The sequence below is a fragment of the Manis javanica genome, chromosome 4, assembly GCF_040802235.1.
Source record: "Manis javanica isolate MJ-LG chromosome 4, MJ_LKY, whole genome shotgun sequence".
Taxonomy (NCBI): domain Eukaryota; kingdom Metazoa; phylum Chordata; class Mammalia; order Pholidota; family Manidae; genus Manis; species Manis javanica.
Genome location: NC_133159.1, coordinates 46,321,685 through 46,340,723, shown reverse-complemented (window position 1 = coordinate 46,340,723; position 19,039 = coordinate 46,321,685). Strand labels below are relative to the sequence as shown.

Sequence of the window (19,039 nt, the reverse complement as noted above, 5' to 3'; positions counted from 1 at the left end):
TCTAAACTGTACTAAGCTACTTCCTCACCATATACATACTCTACTGTACGGCATCGAGGCAGCATGAAATAGAGGTTAAAAGCAGGACTGTGTAGACATTCTGTCTGGGTTTAAATTTTAACTTCACCATTTATTAGCATTGTGACCTGGGGTAATTTACTTAGTTACACTGAGCCTCAGTTTCTTTCCTGTAAAGTGGAGACAATAGTAACACTTACCTCCTAAGGTTTAAAGATTGAATACAATTATAGAGTTGCTTAGAAAAGTGCCCAGGGGTCTTCATCACAGTAAGCATTGACTTATGATCTTGAGGATGATACTCAGGTCTTGTGAAACACAGAAACTAAAGATGTCTTGGGGTCCTTATTGTATGTATAACTGTTCATTATACAATTCCCTAGTGTGTGTGTACATCCTCTCTAGACAGGTTTCTTTGTGAGCAAGGATTAATGGGTTTTGGGGTGTCCATGGGTGAGCTTGCAGGGGGTCTGTGATGCTCCTGAAATTGTAGGCAAGACTTGGGTGTATGTACGTTTATGTGGAGATCTGTGCTTTTCTTAATTGCTTTGTGAACTTATATTAAGAGTGATAGCATAAGAAACTTGCAGTGAGACATGAAACTATTAGTGAGAGAAAACTTCAAACCTGGCTAACAGTGATTTAAGGAATAAAGTCATTTTGTTATCTCATATAGCAAAGAATCAGAGGTGGGTGGTCCCAAGATCAAGTCAGTAGTTCAAAGATGTTGTCAGGGCCTCAAGTTCTTTGTTTCTGCTCTGTCATCCTTAGAGTAATTGCTTCTTGGTCCCAGGATAGCTGCCATAGAAACAAGTACCACATCATCATAGAACTTCACTGAAAACAGGAAGAAGCCAGAACAGTCAGGATGGTGAAATAGAGCTTTCATTATTTTTCTCCTTTCTTTTTATTAGTGGTAAAAATAAACAAATAAGAAACAAAAAGCAAAAAACAATTCCCCAGAAGGAACTCTCACAAAGCAAGGTAACTTCATCCCCACTTATTCTTTATTTACCAGAACTGGATCATGCTGCCACTTCTAGCCAGAAGGGAGGCCAAGAAAGCAAGTATCTGGCTTTTTCAGCATTTTTAAGGAAGGTAGGCAAGAAGAAGGGCAGTGTAGGTTAAAAAACTTTCTGCTGTCAGGGTACCAATGAAAATGTAAGCGCTTCTCTACATATTGATGTCACATGAAGTACTTGAATCCTAGGGGAAGGGACAATTATTTGGAAAGAAATGGGCAACATCCAGAGAAAGGAGCGGGAGAATTAGGGCTATAAATGCCTTCCAGATGCCTTACTCTAAGCAGGCGTCTTTCATTAGTGAGTGACATAGAGGAAGTGCTTGGATTCCAAATATGCGAGTAGAAAAACTGTCATGGAAGAGTCAGCCAATTGTTCTTGTTGCAGCTGCTGATTCTGACCCAAATCTGCCCTCCCCCAATCCTTAGCAACTGATACCAGCTCTTGGGAATGGACCGCGAGCTCTGCAGGATGAAGATGCCCATCTCTATCTCTCCCTCCTGCTGCCTCTGCTCTCCAAACAAGCTGTTCTGGGGAAGGGGCACAGCGCACACAGTGGTAACAGGTCTAGTAATTAGCAGCAGCCCTGGGGCCTCACAACATTTCTAAAAAGGCAAGGTGATTCAATAAGGTCTGTTACTACTCCTGAGAGTCTCCCAGATGGGGAGACAGATAGGGATCTCCAGTGCTAATGACATGGAGGCCTTTAACCTGCAGTTGTTAGAGGACATGAGTTGGGAGAATTGGGACAAAAGCAGAACAGGTGGACATGGAGTCTGCATGTCAGTTTTTGAAGAAAGAGCCTGTTTTTTAACAGAATGTTGGCAAATTTTGCTACCCTGAAGGGTAGGTAGAGAATCCATAGAACTGTGATGGTGAGATCGTGTCAAAATAAACATGCAGTATACAAAAACACTATGCAAAGCCCAGTCCTTGATTCATCTATTCAATTCTTAGTCCAGAGGCTCACATATTAATTGGTAATAAAAGGTTGAAATTTAAATAAAGCATTTATACTGATTCAAATGTCATAAATACTGTAATAATTATTTTCTCCAATAGAGAGTAGAAGAATACAGTAGTATTAGTGGAGAAAGCATTTTTACCTCTGCTTGGAATTAGGGAGAGCCTCACAGAGGAGTCAACTTGCAAACTTATTCTGAAAGGCTGGGTAGGAACTTGCTGGGCTTTTGGAGGTAAACAGAGGTAATGCAAATGTCAGGGCTTTTATGTAGGGTATTTCAGGCAGAGAAATAACACCTTAAGAGCATAAAGTTGTTAAATGCAATGAACATCTGGAATTTTGTTTACCTAACACTTCTCTCCCCTTCAGAAAAAATCCAGTTTTCTATTTCTGGAGATGCTTCTTTATGGCTTCAATTGCATGGTTGGATTGGAATTAGCATTAACCTCCAACTCTATAGATACAATCGACTGGTCTGGGAGTATGCAAATCATGCTTCAGGACCAATCAAAATCTTCCCTGGGATTTTGTAAGCTGCAGCTAGGAGAGAGATTTCAGTCAGCCCATCACCAGTGACAAACAGAGGGGTAAAGTGTGGCATTTGTTGATGGCTCTGAATCTTGTCATTTGGAAATAGCCCTGACTTCAAAAGATAGAAACCCAGTTCATATGAGATTGGATCAAAGTGACATTGATTGTAAAATTTGCATAAGCATAGTCCCTCTATGTCTCTCATTTTTGTGATTACCTTTACAAAAGCTGACTAGTTACTTCCAAACAGGCGGAAGTCAAGATAAACAATGACTTCCATATCTCACTTCTTATTAGGGTTAGGGGAGGGTGGGAGATATTAAAAAGCAAAATAAAGCAATAACATTTAATACATAAGAAAATCTTATAGCATGTTAGAACAGTGTTTCTCCAACATTGATGGACCTGTAAATCGGCTGGAAATCTTCCTATCAAGCAGATTTTGGCTTTAGGTCTGAGTAGTCTCTAGGTTTGCATTTCTAACAAGTGCCATGTGATGTCTATACTAGTGGTTCAAAGATCACACTTTGAATACCAAAGTGTTCAAAGATAATGTTTCTAGTGTATGGTTAATGGGGGTAGAAGTGAGCTGTAATTTTCAGTAGGGTGTCAGGCCCATGGAAGTGACATTTGAACAGATTTGAAAGAGGTAATTGTATTAACATAATTAAAAAATACTGTTCTCTGTTTTAATAACACCTATTGGTTAACTATTGCTGCATCACAAATTACCTCAAAACTGTGCATCTTAAGGCAGCATTTGTTATCCCACAGTTGCAGTGGGTTGCCTTTGCTGGGTGCTCTTGCTTAGAATCTTTCATAAGGCTGAAATCAAGGTATTGGCCAGGTCCGCTACATTCATCTTGGGTCTTGCCTGAGGTGGATCTGTTTCCAACCCCACGCTAGTGGCTGCTGGCAGGCCCAGATCCTCACAGGCTGGTGACCAGAGGCTTCCCTTAGTCTCTTGCCCTGGGAGCCTCCCCATAGGGCAACTCATGAATGTGGCAGCTAACATCCATCAGAGCAGGCAGACAAGAGTTGGCAGGAGATGCCCAGCAAGAAGGAACTCAGAATCTTTCTGTAGGCTAATTTATTTAGTGACATCACTTTTGTTGTATTCTAATTATTAGCTGAGCCCCTAGGTCCAGCTCTCAGGGGGAGCAATTACCAAAGGCATGAATACCAAAAGTTAGGACTTGCTGGGGGCCATTTTAGGGACTTCATTACCATAGCAGGTATTTGCCTGTTCCCTTAAAATCTGGGGGCCTTATGCCTGCTTACAGGCTGTTGTCAGTGCCAGCTTAGCAAAGAGGATCATGGGAATTTCTTGGCTTCCAGTAGGCACCAAGATTGGCCCAAATGGTTCTTCACTGACCTAGAGTTGGCTTTGGCCAGTCTTCAACTTTTCAGGTGGGTCCAAGCGTATTTCTTCTTTTTAAGTCATTTGGGTAGAGGCTAGTCGGACATCTGAGAGCCTGTGGGCAGCTGAGCTCTGACTGACCCCCTGGCCATTTTAATGCTACCAGTAAAATTCGCCTGAGGAGCCTGCCAAGGAGACAGATGCTGATGCTGGAGAAACACCTTCTGTAGCCTGGCATTTATCGGGTAATTGCTCTCCAAGAGAAAATAAACTCTTCACGTGAGTAGGAAGGTGGATGGCACCTGATTGTCAAATATAGAGATGATTCAAAACAAATGCTGCAAATAAAATGCAAAAGATTTTATTTTAAAAAAATAGAAGATATTTGTATAGATCTAAACTTAGGCTCTTTTAAAATCTACTACCTCAGGAAATGCTTTTTGTTTTCCAGGCATAGACTAATACACAGTGAACTGAATTATGTGCACAATGGCTCACTTGTTCCCTTACTCCTGTTCCTTTTGCAGTCATATTTCTTTGGCATAGAAATATATATAGAGGCACTATTTCCTTCTGGCTTATAGACAAATAATGTAGTAAAAACAGTACTGGCTTAGGTCTGGGCAATACGCCTGGACAGCAGGTTCCACACGTACCAGGAGGGGATTCAAGCTTTTGTCCACAATTTTCTTATCTTTTAATTAGGATAGTAATACTCCCCTCATAAAGTTGTTTTAAAGATTAAATGAAACAAAGTAACACCAGGAAAAGTTTCTTGGCATAAAGTAAATAATAAGTGGTGTCTTGATACCCACTACACTTACTTACAACAACACTGGGAGGAGTTTTAAATATTGTCTTCCGACATAGATAGGGAAACCAAGTCCCAGGAGGCTCACGGCGTTTCCAAAGGCTTATATAACGGTAAAGTAAGTGTCGCACTCATCCACCCATTCATTCATGCATTTACCCATCCATTCAGTCATTCACCCACCCATTTACCTCACCCAGCAGTGGGTATAGAGATGAACAGGTCAGGAAAGCTGCCCACCCTCAAGCGGTTACATTGACAATGCATGAACACAATATTGGAGGATTTTAGAGGAAAAAATTACTGTAAAGTAAATAGAGATCGAATGACAGAGAGTAACTGGTAGGAGGGACATGGGGGAGCCAGTATAGGTTGGGTGACCTGGGAAGGCCATATTAAAGGAGTGCCATTTGAGGGGAGATCTGTAAGATAAGAAGAAACCAAGAGAAGGATCAGAACCCTAAAGCCTCTGAAGCAGAAGGAGGCGGAGACAACCAGGATGTGGGGCATTTCCAGATCAGACCGGATATTGATAGTTGTGCCAGAGAACAAATTTGCTTGAAGAAATTATGGGATTTCTGGTCATAAAGGTAAAGCAGATTTCTTTAACAAAGGATCTTTCGGAGTTTCTAATATACCAATACCCAATATGATTTTTCAAGTCATCAGGGACCATTATGAAATATTTTTGGAGCTATTTAACAGTGGAGTCATCTCTTTTGCCTTCCTTTTGTCTTTTCTTCCATCTGTCCATTCCTTACTTATTTTTAAAGAATATCTTTAAGGAGTAGAGGAATCTGTGGGAAACACTAGTAAATTGCCTAGTGAATGTTCATTAGCTCCTGTGAGCCTCCCGTCGGCCCTCGCATAGGCTGGGATTGGCAGAGAAAGGGGCTGGGGCCTGGAGTGTGAAAGGCCTGCCGGGCCTCTGACAGGAGCTGAGTCAGGCCCATGGAGCCATGTGTGAGACTGCAGAGTAGTTGGTCCCCCCAGACTCTGTGCCCTCGCTTCAGTTTCAGCCCACAGAGCTTGGGACATTGATTCTTTTTTTTTTTAAGTGCTATGACATTTTTATATTAAAAAAAGTTAAGACCTGTCTCCACTAAGGAGTTATATAAGCAAATATAGACAGTTTGGTAAAGTACTCATTGTAAGAACAATGTTTCTGTTTTAGCTCAATATCATTATTTATTGTATGCATCTATTGAGTCATGGCCATGTTCTCACAACTATTGAGAGATTTTGAGGAGTTGATAATGAGTAAATCACATAGAGAACAAACTTAACATGTCCCTTTCCAAAAGGCTCAGTATCCTGTTTTCTTGGAAGAATCGCTAAGTTACATTTTTTGAGTAATAACAGCAGTAATATTGTTATTGTTGTTGTAATAACAACAATAATAATAGTGTTAAGAGCCATTGGGCATATGCTGGATACTAGGCCTGGTGCCACGTGAATTACAGATGAAGCCACTCAGACTCAGACGTGTTGAAAGCTAGGTGCCATCAATTCCAGTTTTGGGTTAAGGCGCTGTGGCTGTCTTACCCATGAGCAGAGCAGCACAATGCCTCCCGGCCCCACCAGGCTTTTAGGAGCCCCTAAAAAAAATGCTTTAATTTCCTTTAAAATCTGAAGAAGGAAATGAACTTTTAGTGTCTAAGATCATGTTTATCTTTATACACAGTCCCAGGATGTAATTTATAACCTGGAGGAAGGGACACAGAAGAATTGGTTGGGGGCCTCTGGAAGTCACAGTGTGGGTACCATGACAGGGCTCAGGCAAGTTGCAGCTTGCTCACAGCACACGGGAGATGGACAGACAGACGTACACTCCCAATGTGCGCTTGCCGTTCTGCACCTTGAGGCCTCATTCTCAGTTGGCTTTATCCCGCTTTCTCTTAGCCTAAGCATTCTTTCCACAGACACTGTAAGTGCTGGGAAACTAGGGCACTGCATCCTTAATTTTAGCACCCCATCTGCTCCAGGAAAATGAAACAGCAAGGCTCTGCACCTTCTTTCCAAAGGGCTTCATCCCAGGATTCCTGAGCAAATGCACAGGCCCTCCCAGTTCTGATGGGAGCGAGAACCGCTGAGGCTCTGTGGGCCCTGTCTTGTTCAAACAGACACTTTAATCCTGCAGAAGCATCCCTGTTCAGTTAGACTGAGTGGGGAGCTGATATAATGAGCAAGTGGAGAAACAGGTGGAGAGCAGTAGCGTGGGAGTTTGCACACAGCGCTCTGCCCAGTAGCCACTTCTGGAAATTAGAACCTTTGAAAATTTGGCCTTCATTTCCCTGAGCAGGAGTCCAGCACACACAGGGTCACTTTACATCCAAGGCACAAGGTGCTTCCCTCCACTCTCCTGAGTGAAATAGAGTCATCTTAAAGTCTTTGGGCGAGTCTCATATCACAACTGAATTTGCTCTGGGTACATTTGTCCATGCTCTGGTGATATGCCCCGGGCATTTAGCTGTGATGCAGTGCTGTCTCTGGCTGATATTATCATCAAGCAGAGGTTTCTTATTGTTATAGAAGACTTAGATAAAATTATAACATGCCCCCTTTTTGGGACTCAGTTTCCCACTGGTAAAATAAAACACATTATTTTTAAACTCCATTCCAGCTCTGGATTCTATATTTCAGCGACTAAGTGAAAGATCGCAAGTTAAGGGCTGGGGATTTCTCATGGGAATCATGGATGGAAAAGAGCCATGCAAATCTCATTCATCTTTACTTTAATGGAAAAGAACAGCTCTCAGTTGCTGAGGAATTACTATGGGCCCAGGGACTCGACATACTTTATTTTCCCTATAATAATAACATTTCAAGATAACTTTTAGTAGTCACATTTCAGAGATGAGAAATCTAGGTTGGGAAACAGGTGAGGAACCAGGAGTTACATCTCCAGCTGATGTCCCTTCATGGTCTCTTTCTTTATCATTGTCGCCATCATGCTTTGCTGCTGCTGTTTCACCATTCGTGAGAAAGATGCAAACATCTAAGCAACACACCAATACAACACCAAGTTCAGTAGGCTTGTTGGGAGGTGTCCACCGGTGACCTTTGCCTGGATATAGCTTCTGTTGGACATAAAAGGTATGGGGCATTCCAGGTAGAAAAGCAAACAGAACAATGTTAACTTCTCCTGAATCTTGATTTATTGGGAGCAAGGTCCAGTGCCATAAACACATGCTGATAAGCATAACTTATTTTCTTTCCTCTTTTTTAGATGGGCTGGAGGCAGGAAGCCTTCCTTGGGAAGGAAAAAACCCTCATTATACTAAGAAAGCTATTGAGAGTTTAAAGTCTGTCTCTTTTTTTCTCAAAGTTTGACTTTATAAGTCTGAGGGGTTTGATGGCCTAGATAGTTGCCTCAGTTTCCCAACATGATCAGGTTTCTTGGACCCAGACTTCCCAAGAGAAGCCAGACAAGGGTAATCTTGCCACCCCTGAGCTGGGCAGCATCCCCATATAGGAGTGTCCAGCTCTCATGGTGGGAGAGAGCACTTTGTTCCAGTGTCCCACAGAACTGGGTCACTGGGACAGCCAGAGCCATCACAGGGCCATGGTGCCCTTCCCGTACCGCGTGGCCCTTCCAGCTAGAACAGGCAACTCAGTACCACCGCTTTTGAAGTCACAGAGACCTGTGTTCAAATCCTTGTTCTGGCACTACTTATATTTTCTTTAGCAAGAACCTGGCTCCCTGTGTCCCGTTTCTTATCTGTGGCTTGGAGGTGGTAAATTAAACCCAGGTGGTTGCGTGCAGGAAGAGAGGACCCACGGGAGTCAAGCATTTTGAAATCATCTTGAAAGATGGCAAAAGAGCAGGATTAGTCTGAGAGATACGACAATTTTTATTCTTATTTTACAAATGAGGGAATGGAGCCTCACAGAAGTTTCCCTGGTCACAGAGCTAGTGAGCAGTCATGTCCATCCTGAAAAGCCAAGCCTTCCTAGCAGAACTGCTTATGACTAGACTGTAGCCTCCTTAAGAGCAAAGGCCTGTTGCACTCTCCCCCCACAGCCTGGCTCTGGCCTCCCCCTCTGGGTCTCCTCCTCACCTTCTTTCTCCTTCTCCCCTCCTGTTCACACTAGCCTCCCCACTGCCCTTTGAACACACTCATTTCTGTCTCAGGAATTTTAGGCATGCATTTTTGCACCAGTGTCATCTTAAGAAGGCCTTCCTTGACTATTCACTGAAAAAAAATGTGTCCCTTCCCAGCACTTCTTATTCCCTCCCCACCCTTTTCACTGCATAGCTCTTCCCACATCTGACATGTTGTGCTTGACTTACTCATTTGTTACTGTCTGCCTTCCTCCACCAAGACGCGGGCTGCACTCCCTGCACTGGACTATGCATGGCAAACATGCTGCTGTCAGTAAATTAAACTATGTGTTGATGGACTGGATAAAGAAATGTGTTTGGAATGGAGGGGGCCTGTGTTTGAATGGTCCTTGCCTGGAATGGTGCTCACAGCAGGACATGAACCTCCTCTACCCATGTGATTGCACCTGGCCAAACTCCTTTGGCAATCACTGAGACTCCTTAATTGTGATCCCAGCTGTGAACTTTGTCCTTCCTCCTTTGTGGGTTAACTCTGAGCTCCTACAAGGCTCAGGACAGCTGTCTCCAAGAGCCGTGCTTTACATGATCACATGGGTAATGTAACATTTAATTATTTTATCTCTGAGTAGAGCTCTTTATTAGAAATTAATTTGCTCAGGTTGTTGGGTTTTGTTTGCTTTTAGCATGCAGAGGCTATTTCCCCTGGGTAGGAGAGATGCTTTCTGAGCTCTTTCTCGCTTGTGCCTGAAGTTCTAGGAAAAATGCTTTTTAGAATGTGACTCTCTGAAACTGAGTTTTGGTAAATCATGTTCCGAACGAAGGGCTCCTCCTACAGTGTGGGCAGAAGTCTTACTTCCTTTATTTCTTTCAAAGATCTCTTTTATGCTTTTTGAAGTGTTCCAAAAACTTATTCTTGGAGCAGGGGTCCTATTAAAGTGAATGATATCAGACATTGTCTAATAATATGAAATCATATGGAAATGCTTTGTATGACTGATGAATGATATATGCATTGGACCATAGTGGTGTCAGAAGTGGATTAGGAATCTGGTGACCTAGCTAATTGTTCTCTGTGATTTTCTAGTTGGGCGACTTGGGGCAAACCATCTGATCTCTGACACATTTCCTCATCTGTCAAATGAAAATTCTAGGCCATTGGTCTAGATGACATTCAAGGTCCTTTCTACCTTTAAAACTCCAGGCTAGAAGCCTTCGATCTTAACTTGGATGCAGCCACTTACTTGTACCAGAGCTCTGGGGAAGTCACCCTTCTTCTCAGAGCCTTAGTTTCCAATCTTTAAAATGAAGATCAAGATTCCTACTTTGTCTTTCTCCAGGGGTATTAAGAGAATTTTATTTGGGTGCAAAGATATGAAAGTACTTTTTATCTGTAGAATCCTATTATTATTATAAGTGACGTCCTCTTTTATTGTGATTTTGTGGCAATGTGCCAACAAAATGATGGGATAAGTTAGGAGATGACAAGTCATTGTATATCATATTGATAGTTTTTAAATTGTGCTTTTAAACTATATTGGTTTTACATTTCACTTTTGAATTTTTTTAAATCCCCACCTTACATCTTAAGATCTTGACTTGAGCTTGGGGAAGGGATTCATAGCTTTCACAAAACATTTCAAAGAACTACTTCATATACTCCTTTTCTAAACTCTGTGAATTTTTTTTGTTGTGGGGGTGGGTGTTTATCCATGGAATTCCTGAGGGAAAAGATCTTTTCATGCTTCTGATCATGTATCTCTTACTCCTTAGTTAGATATTAGCTGGTTATACCTAAAGAATCACAAATAACAAGTGAATGACTATTTGCAGGACTAGCTGTTTGCTTTCTGAAAACTGCCGGTTAATGGGGACCTAATCAAGACAGGCTCACTCTTTAGAAATAACCCAATTAAAAATCTGGAGTAATTCACTTACCACTTTGGCTCTTGAAAGCCATTTAGTATTAATTCTGTTATCTTTTCTTGATCTTTTTTCTCTAAAGAATACTCCTAATTTATACTGTGAATTTAAATGACCAAAGGCTAAACTTCTCTCCAAAGATGGAAAAGGATTCATTATTGAGGTGGCCCCACAGGCCTTGGCCCAGGTGGCTAGGCTAGGCAAAGTTGTAAAGATTCAGCAGACGGGAAAGAGATGTGGTCTGGATTTAGCAGATGGGGAAGGAAATATGGTCTGGATTCAGCAGATGGGGAGGGAGGTGTGGTCTGGATTCAGCAGATGGGGAGGGAGGTGTGCTCTTACCAGCTGAGGTTGAGAGGGGAGAATAGGGGCCAGTTAATGTCTAGGACCAGTCTCTGCCCCTCTCGCTGTCATCCCACCTGAGCCCCCTGCTCATTGTCCCCATGGTATTAATTCTAACCTTAGAGCTGATAACCTATGAGGAAGCATAATATAGACCCAGGAGTCAGGTATTTGCAAGGTATGAAAAAAGAGCTTGGAATCCAGAAGACATGGATTCACTTCCTAGCTGGGAAAGCTGTGACCCCTCCCTTCTTACCAGCCATGGGAAATAGGGGCAGCCAACCTACTTAATGAGCTGTCATGAAGATAAAGTGAGTGTGCGAAAAGGAAAATACATGGACAAATTGTGACAGTTGTTAGAAAAGAAATGGCAAATGCGTGCATAGTCAAGGGCACCCTCCTAAAAAAGTTAGAGATCCTTTCTTTTCATTACTGCTATGTTCTAACTGGCTTCTTGTTTTACCATTAAAAATGAAAATGGGAGGCAAGTGTGAAATGGAGGAAGGAGTTGTTGGGGCCTCAGGCCTTGGCCCCACATGGAGCTCACACCAGCTCACCTTTGCTACCCTGCAGAGAAGACAAAAGGAGTTGATGATGAAATGTGAGAAAGGCACTTAAGGGCTTTCAGAAATACTTGTCAGTTAATATTATACACACATAACATCAAATAAACTGAACTGCCATAGTTGTATTATTAATCATTTTATTGTTTTTATTAGTGGTAATGAAGACCAAAGAGTCCATTGAAAAAAAAATGTGTTTGGGTATGCTTAAGGAAACAAACATTATATTTCTTTTAAAACTTTGTGTAAGAGAAGGCTACTCAGAATCCTCACACTTGGCAGGCAGAAGTTAATCTAAACTGTTTTCCAAATTTACCAAGCACTTGCCTGAATAGACAAGGAGCCTGAGGGTATTTCTTGTGGGAGTGATGAGTTGTGAATCCCAGTATGAGATGTGTTTAAAAAAAACCACACACACAAGAATCTGTTTAGAGAGAGAAAAGAAGTTTCTGAATATTTGGCAAAACAGGTTATTTTTAAACTGAGGGAAAATAGGATTATGGAGATTTCAAAAATCTTGTGGTTTTATTTACTCTGCTGTATGTGCGACTTTCTTGCATCTCATTAGCGCAGGAGCACAAGGAGGTGCAGGAGACACGGAAGACCGTCTTCCCCCTCAGGGGGCCTTCGTGCTCATCGTGGGCCAAATACAGGTAAAGTTTAAAAAATGGCAATTGATGTAAGACAGGGTGGCTTAATGGAAGCAATGTGGTATTTGGAGTCAGATGCACTTAGATCCTAGGTCTGGGGCAACCCTAGAAATGGGACCTGGGGCTTAATAGTTCAGCATTTCTGTGCCTCAGTTTCCCCTACTACAAAATCGAGATAATAATGCTTCCCACATTGTAAGGATTAATGAGTTGAGGCGTGCACAGTGCCCAGCACAGAATGTGGCACACAGTTGGTTCTCACAAGTATAATTCTGTTTTTCTTTCTGCTTTTCTCCTTCTTTGCTTTGCTCTGTCACAAGGAGATGTGTAGTCAGAGAGTTCCTTAGGGATTCTGAAGGAGGCGGGCTGTGACAGAGAGTCTTTCGTGGAGGGTGATCGCTTGGACCTTGAGCTGGCTCTTCGGTGTTTGCCCTTTTCTCCTCACTCCAGAGGGCTGGCCTGTGTGGACTGCATGCATGGGCTTCCTGGCCCCTTGTCCTCTGCTCAGGATTAGCCAATGCTGAGTTCCGGCAGGAGCTCAAAGATGGGAGGGAGGAGGGTGAAGTCTATGTGCTTTGATCTGCTTTTAGGCTTTCTCCTGGTCGTGGACTTGCTGTATCCTAGACTGAAGGTCACTCCTCCCTTTAAGGCAGCTTTCTCTACAGGGTTCCCTCCTGATTCTGGTCACCCCTCCCTCTCCTACCACGTCAACTCTAGGGGAGGTAATGGTTCTGCTATTCTGTCACTGGGATATTGCAGAGTCCTTTGAGGTTTCCCTTCAGCACACTCCACCCTTGTGTAAATAATGCCTTTATTAATGCTTCTGGAATAAGCCTATTTTGATTGTTATCTGTTTCCTGAAGGGACCTCAAAGCAGGGGCTGAGGTTGACTAGGTGAGGAAGTGTAGCAGTGGATGACCATAGACCTCGGGGGTCTGTGACTGACCTGGTATGCTGTAGCATGTGTTTGCTGTGGGGGGGAAGAACGGAGCTGAGTTTGGAAAGTGTGCTGGACTGAAACCTGAAGGTCAGGTTAAGTTAACATATCAGATTCATATCAAAGCAGAAATCGTTTTTGGTAATTGTTTCCTGATTCATTTGACAGGTATATATTGGAAAAGCAATAGGTATATAGTATAGGAAAGAACTATCAGAAATTTATCCCCTTTCCTTCTCAAGAATTACATGCAAATGCAATAGAGGGAAGAGAAGGCCAACAATATGTAATGAATACCTCCTGTATTACCAGGCAATTTGCATATATTATCTTATTTATTCTTCTCAGCAACCATTAGAGGTAAGGGACCAATTTCCCAGCTTCATAGAGGTAGAAACTGAAGCTCAAAGACTTCAAGAGACTTACCACAAGTTATAGAGCTGGGAGTTAGCGGAGCCCGGATTTGAAAACCCAAGGGGGGGTCTGTGAGACTGTGATGTTCGGGTTTTTACGTCTGTGCCAACTACAAGATATGAATAGTGATGGATTTAAGAGTTCAGATGAGAGGAGAGATAGGTTCACCAGCATGAGCCTCAGGCTATTTGTTACAGTCTCACCCAATAAGGAGGGCTGGCTATGCATGGCCAAGAGCAGCAGGGAAGCATTTCTCTGGAGTCTCAGAATAGCCCTCCAGCCTGGGCTCACAGAGGTGGTATAGTTTCCCAGGAAGAAGCCTGGGTATCTCTCAGGGACTAGGTTATCTTGTCCCCATTGCACAAGACTTGGTTGAGCTCTGTTGACCCCTGCCATTGGGTACTCTCAGTGTCTACTTCTACTGAAAATGATCTCTCTCCCTAATTATATGTTTTGTCTCTACTTGTGACTTCTGCCAGTCTTCACTTTTGCTAACTTGTGCTCAGTCATCCCATTGCTGCCTCCTGGCTTCTCCCTGTGCATCTTTCCAGTGCTGGTCCCATTACCACTGGGCAGAGTCTGTTTCAGTGAGTTCAAATTCTTGAGACAGAAAATATGCCTATCTCCTCATATGTCCAGTTGGATTAACTCTTCCTGCCAGGACAAGCTGTGGTTGCTGGGCAGCCAAGGAATTGTCCCTGGGGCAGGAATCAACTCTCAGTGCAGTCAGCTAGTGCTCAGATAGGGGAGTGGACATCTGTGGGGGCCACTGTTCTATCACAGTCTATACCCCCTGGCCTCCAAAATTCACATCTGGCCCAAATGCAAGATGTCTCTATGATCTCATCAGTTCTAAACCTCAAATCTCAATCAAACCTCATTAGTTTAAAAGTCCAAATTCTCTTTATCTAACTCATCTAAATCAATAATATTCCAATATTATTCCTATATTCCAATAATTAGAACATGAACATCTTTGCAGGCTGGGCGGGGAGGGGGACAGTTTCTTGCCTACCACCAGCACTTACTACACTATCTGATGAGCATTTTATATAGATTACGTCATTTAGTAAACTCACCAAATCTGGTTTGTATCCTTGCATTTTGCAGTGAATGGATTCAGGCTCGGTTGTTCGATACTGGCCTGACCCTATGGGACTTGGGAGAGAGTGGGGTCATGGTCCTGAAGGCACATGTGATTTCTCTTAACCGTTATGCCTGGGCTTCCCAAACTTTGCAGCATATTTGAATCACCTGGGGAATTATGACTTCCAATGCCTAGGCTGCCCCTCAGACTAGTTAAATAAGAATCCCAGGGTGGGAGACAAACATCAGTAGTTTTTTCCAGCTCCTCTGGTGATTCCAGTGTGGGTCAGAGTTTGGGAACCTCCGCCTCACTTGTCATGAGAGGCTGGTGTGCCAAGGCTCAGGGATTGGCACGTGGGCAGGTGAGCCTTCTCCCTGGAGGGGTACTTGAACTGATACTTGAAGGGCTTTGCTGGTGTAACAGTGAGCAGGGAGTTCCATGGAGAGGAAGCAGCTTTCCATGTTGGTGAGTTCCTTAGTATTTGCCAAGGGTGACTGAATTTTTATGTTTCTGTGAGAAGGTTCAAATGAATATATTTACAAATCAGGAAACAAACCAAAAAAAGCTCCTTTGTCAGAGCATCCATCCCCATTTATGGCTTTAGCCAAACACATCCCCACCGTTATCACTGTTGTGCGTGCTTTTTGTCAGGGAGATAGATAATTGTGGAAACTGGGTTGCTTCCTGTCAAGCGCAGATCCTTTTGTGGAGAAAATCCGAGCCATCCGTGTATCCCATCTTACAGTGATCGAGACTGGACTCGCAAGTCATTAACGAAGCAAAGGAAGATGATGGGCCTTTTTTTATTATTATTATTTTTCAAAAGAAAGGTGGTAAAAAATCCAGTGGTTGAGAAGAGCGAGCAGAATGGAGCTAGGATGTCAGTGGCGTCAGCGGCTGGCGAAGGCATGCCACCCATTCTTGGCTCTCTGGGCATGTGAGAGGGAGGTGTGTTGGCAGAGGCCCTTGGCGGGACCAGCGGGAAGGACTGTTGCGGGAGGAACGACCTAGGGCCGTTGTGATCCAGCTTCTGCAAGGTGGGCCGCTTCGGGATGAGCGCCCGCCCAGAGCTACTCTCAAAACCAGGCAGCTTGGGGACACCTGTTGCACACTTTCCTGACTTGTCACTTACAGATGTTGGCCTATGTTGTTCTCTTTCCCATTGTCAACTTGTAAGATAATGAAATGCAGCTTGTGGAAAGGAGAGTAAATAATGTTAGTGTATGTTTTAGGTAAATCAGCAGGTGAAGCAGCCAAATGCAGCATTTGTTTATTTAAAATTACCTTCACCGGGAAGGTCTAATTAAATACTTGTCTTTTCTTCTTGTCTGACCCCAGGGAATAGCAATGATTCCCAAGTTACTCAAACATGTTGTGGAGGGAATGGGGACTTAGAGGATCAGTCATGAAGAGCAAATGAGCACCGAGCCTCACCTTCTCATGGCTAAAGGGGTTCAAGTGAGCATCATGGCTAGAAAGCCCATGAGGGAGGAGCCCCTTTAGGAGAAGTGTAGGGGAACAGCTTTGAAGGCCACCTGAGGCCAGTCCCTGCCCTTGGGAGGGGGTAGCAGCCAGCAGGCCTTGAGTCATTTCTGTCCAGCGTGTAGCAGGGGGTCTGCTGTGTAGGTGCAGAGTAGGTGCTTAGGAAATGTAGGTTGATTTAATTGATTAATTGATTGATTTAGAGACGTTGATTTGATTTAGACAGCCTGTGATTTAATAGTGGTATGCTGAAGGAGTAGGGCATGTTTACTATTTCATTTTTTGTTTCCTGAAGATTCATTGTCTAGGACATCTTTGAAAAGGAAAATTGAAGAGAGTAAGCTTTTAAACTTAATAGCTGCACTGATGCAGTGGTCTCCCAGTTGGCCTCTCTGTCCCCAGCATTGCTGGCTTCATGTCCCTGCTGATTCCTGGGTTTGCATCATTTAGGAAGAGCCCTAACTGTGTCAGTCGTTCCCCTGTTAAACCCCTGGGGAAGCTGCCTGTCACCTGGCAGTTGTCACCCCCCCCATTAATGGATCATTTTGTTGAATTCCATGCCCCACACCTGTGTATGAATTTTTATAAGTATTTACATACATGTGCAGCTATTAATGTGCATATCAAAGTCATAAATTATTTCCTACTTTCTCAGACGAAAATAACTCTAAGTAGATAGTGCAGAGTCTGTTTTCTTCATGCCATTTGATTTTCTTAAAACACTCCCTGGGTTGCATGCTCCCTGGTTTGAAGACTTGGGACTTATTGACTCCCCATTTTATAGATAAAATTGAGGCTCAGAGTGCTTACATAGTTTAAGTGCCTATAATTACTAAGCAGTTGGGTAGAGTCGGGGAGGATTCCAACCCAGCCCCTTGGACTGTTTACTGCTTCAGGTTCTACCATCTGCTCATATATTTTTGTGAAATTAGAGGTGAGGATTTTGGAAGGTTGGGTAGAAGTGGAACTTCAAGTGTTGAAAACACTAATGGAATTATTTTAGGTTTATACACTTGTTTTTTCTGATACTCAGTTTATGTAATGAATTTTCATGGTACAGTAAATACTTAATGAAACTGTATGATCCATTAGTTAAATGAAATGTTCCTAAGTATGTCTTTTTTGCTGTCACATAAATTCCTTTAACATAGCTGAAACCTGGTTCTGACTTGTTAGCTTTGAGTTTGATTAAAGAAACACATTTTGTCCCTCTTATCACCTTGCTGAAGGTTGACTGATGCCTAAATAATAAGTGCCTGCCTTCTGGAATACAGCATTTTACTTTTCCAAAAGTTCTTTCATGATGTTTCATTTATTGCCATACACTTAACCCCATGAGTTGTATCCAGCATCATCCCATTTCGTAGATGAGTAAACTGATAAATTGTTTAAATAGTTTAATTCTAGATTTTACCCTGGAAAAGCCAGACCACCAGCTACTTATATAGCAAGATTACACTTATTTATTTTTTAATTTATTTACAAAAAGAAAACATGTTTTGTTCATAGAGAATTTAAAATTATTTGGGTCACATTGTTTGACCCTATTTAAAAGTATTACTACTAATAATTATGCTTTAAATGTATGTTCTCAGCCTAAGTTAAGGGGCATTGACTGTTGCATTTTTTTGTACAGACAGTGCTGATACTTTCATCCAGGATACCACACAGTGCTGGTTTTATGAACGCCTAGAGGTCCTTTTTGTTCTCCATTGCTGGTTCAAAGGAATAGAAAATGCACAATTTGAACATGGACTTTGTGGATCCTGTAACTCATCATATTTCCTTCTTTGCTTTGGAATCTCGTTGACAAATTTATAGCCTATCTTATGTAACTGTACAGGTATTTTTAGTGTTCTATTTCTGTTTCCTTCACCTTTGTTTCTAATTCTTTTTCCCCCTCCAGTTTTCCTCACTCATTAATTTTATCCTGTTTATAAAGAGAATGGCTTTCTGTAAAGTTCTTTGTAAGCTGAAATTCTTTTTATTTATTTTTATGATATCAGGTAAACATTACCAACAAGCAACATAATGAAGATGAGGTCTCAGGCGAAGAGATGGCTCTTACCTCTGATTTTTTTCCTCCCCTTTCTTGACCCACACAGTTGTGGCAAAACAGCTTTGATCAGGCCTCCAGTGGGGTTGTTTATCTATCAATTTTGTGAACTTAGAGTTTTAAAGGAAATGTTGTAACAATGTATTACTTTTATCAAAGGATTTGGTCAAAGCAAATGATGGTTCTACATATGCTCTGAGGATGGTGATAATCAATAGAGAGATGTGTAGTATCTTTGAATATCGTTGTGCTAAAGTTCCTACTTATACTGCTAACATCTCCAGCAGCTTTTAATAAATGTTACTGTTGGTTTCAACAAAACCTCACTCTTTCCTATTTTCTTGTTCCTGCAAAGAAAAAATGTGCAGAATGAGTGAGTTTTAGGCATTTTCCAAATTGGTAGATCAGACCAAGGTAGCCCTTGACATATTTAGAAAAGAGAAAAAGGTTGGACAGGTTAAAGTTCTAGACCCAGGATGGAGAAGGAGATGATAGAAGAAAGGCTGACTTTTGCTAAGTAATTAAAGAAGTTTGCAATGCAATGATCTCTGGGGCGGATAGATGAAAGTCCTAGTGGGCAAATTCCTAGCATGGAGGCGTGGTCTGGAGAGGAAGTTCAGAGCTTAGGAAGAAAGAGACCTACTCAAAACAACCTGGGTCCGGAGACTCTGCCAAGTCAGGCAGTCCAAGCAGATACTGGGTGAAGCTGGAATCTATAATAAGAACTGACAGCCATAAATTAATTTTAATCTCAGCTAACCATGGGAATTAGAAAGCATGCCATCAAGGGAGCTGGAACGGGTCTGAAGTTGAAAG

The 19,039-nt window shown here is 42.4% G+C and overlaps 1 protein-coding gene across 8 annotated transcripts in view; it reads left to right on the top strand.

Annotated features, from left to right (window-relative positions):
• The window catches only part of DAB1 (DAB adaptor protein 1), a 405,590-nt gene that overhangs the window by 102,405 nt on the left and 284,146 nt on the right, over window positions 1-19,039 (top strand). The window contains exon 1 of one of the 8 annotated variants that reach the window (XM_073233994.1): window positions 9,259-9,366. The exons of 6 other annotated variants lie outside the window; for them this stretch is intronic. The gene's annotated coding sequence lies outside the window, so the exon portion shown is untranslated. Of the gene's footprint in view, window positions 1-9,258; window positions 9,367-12,164; window positions 12,251-19,039 lie in introns of those variants that run through there. One more of the 8 variants, XM_073233996.1, reaches the window with a different exon arrangement.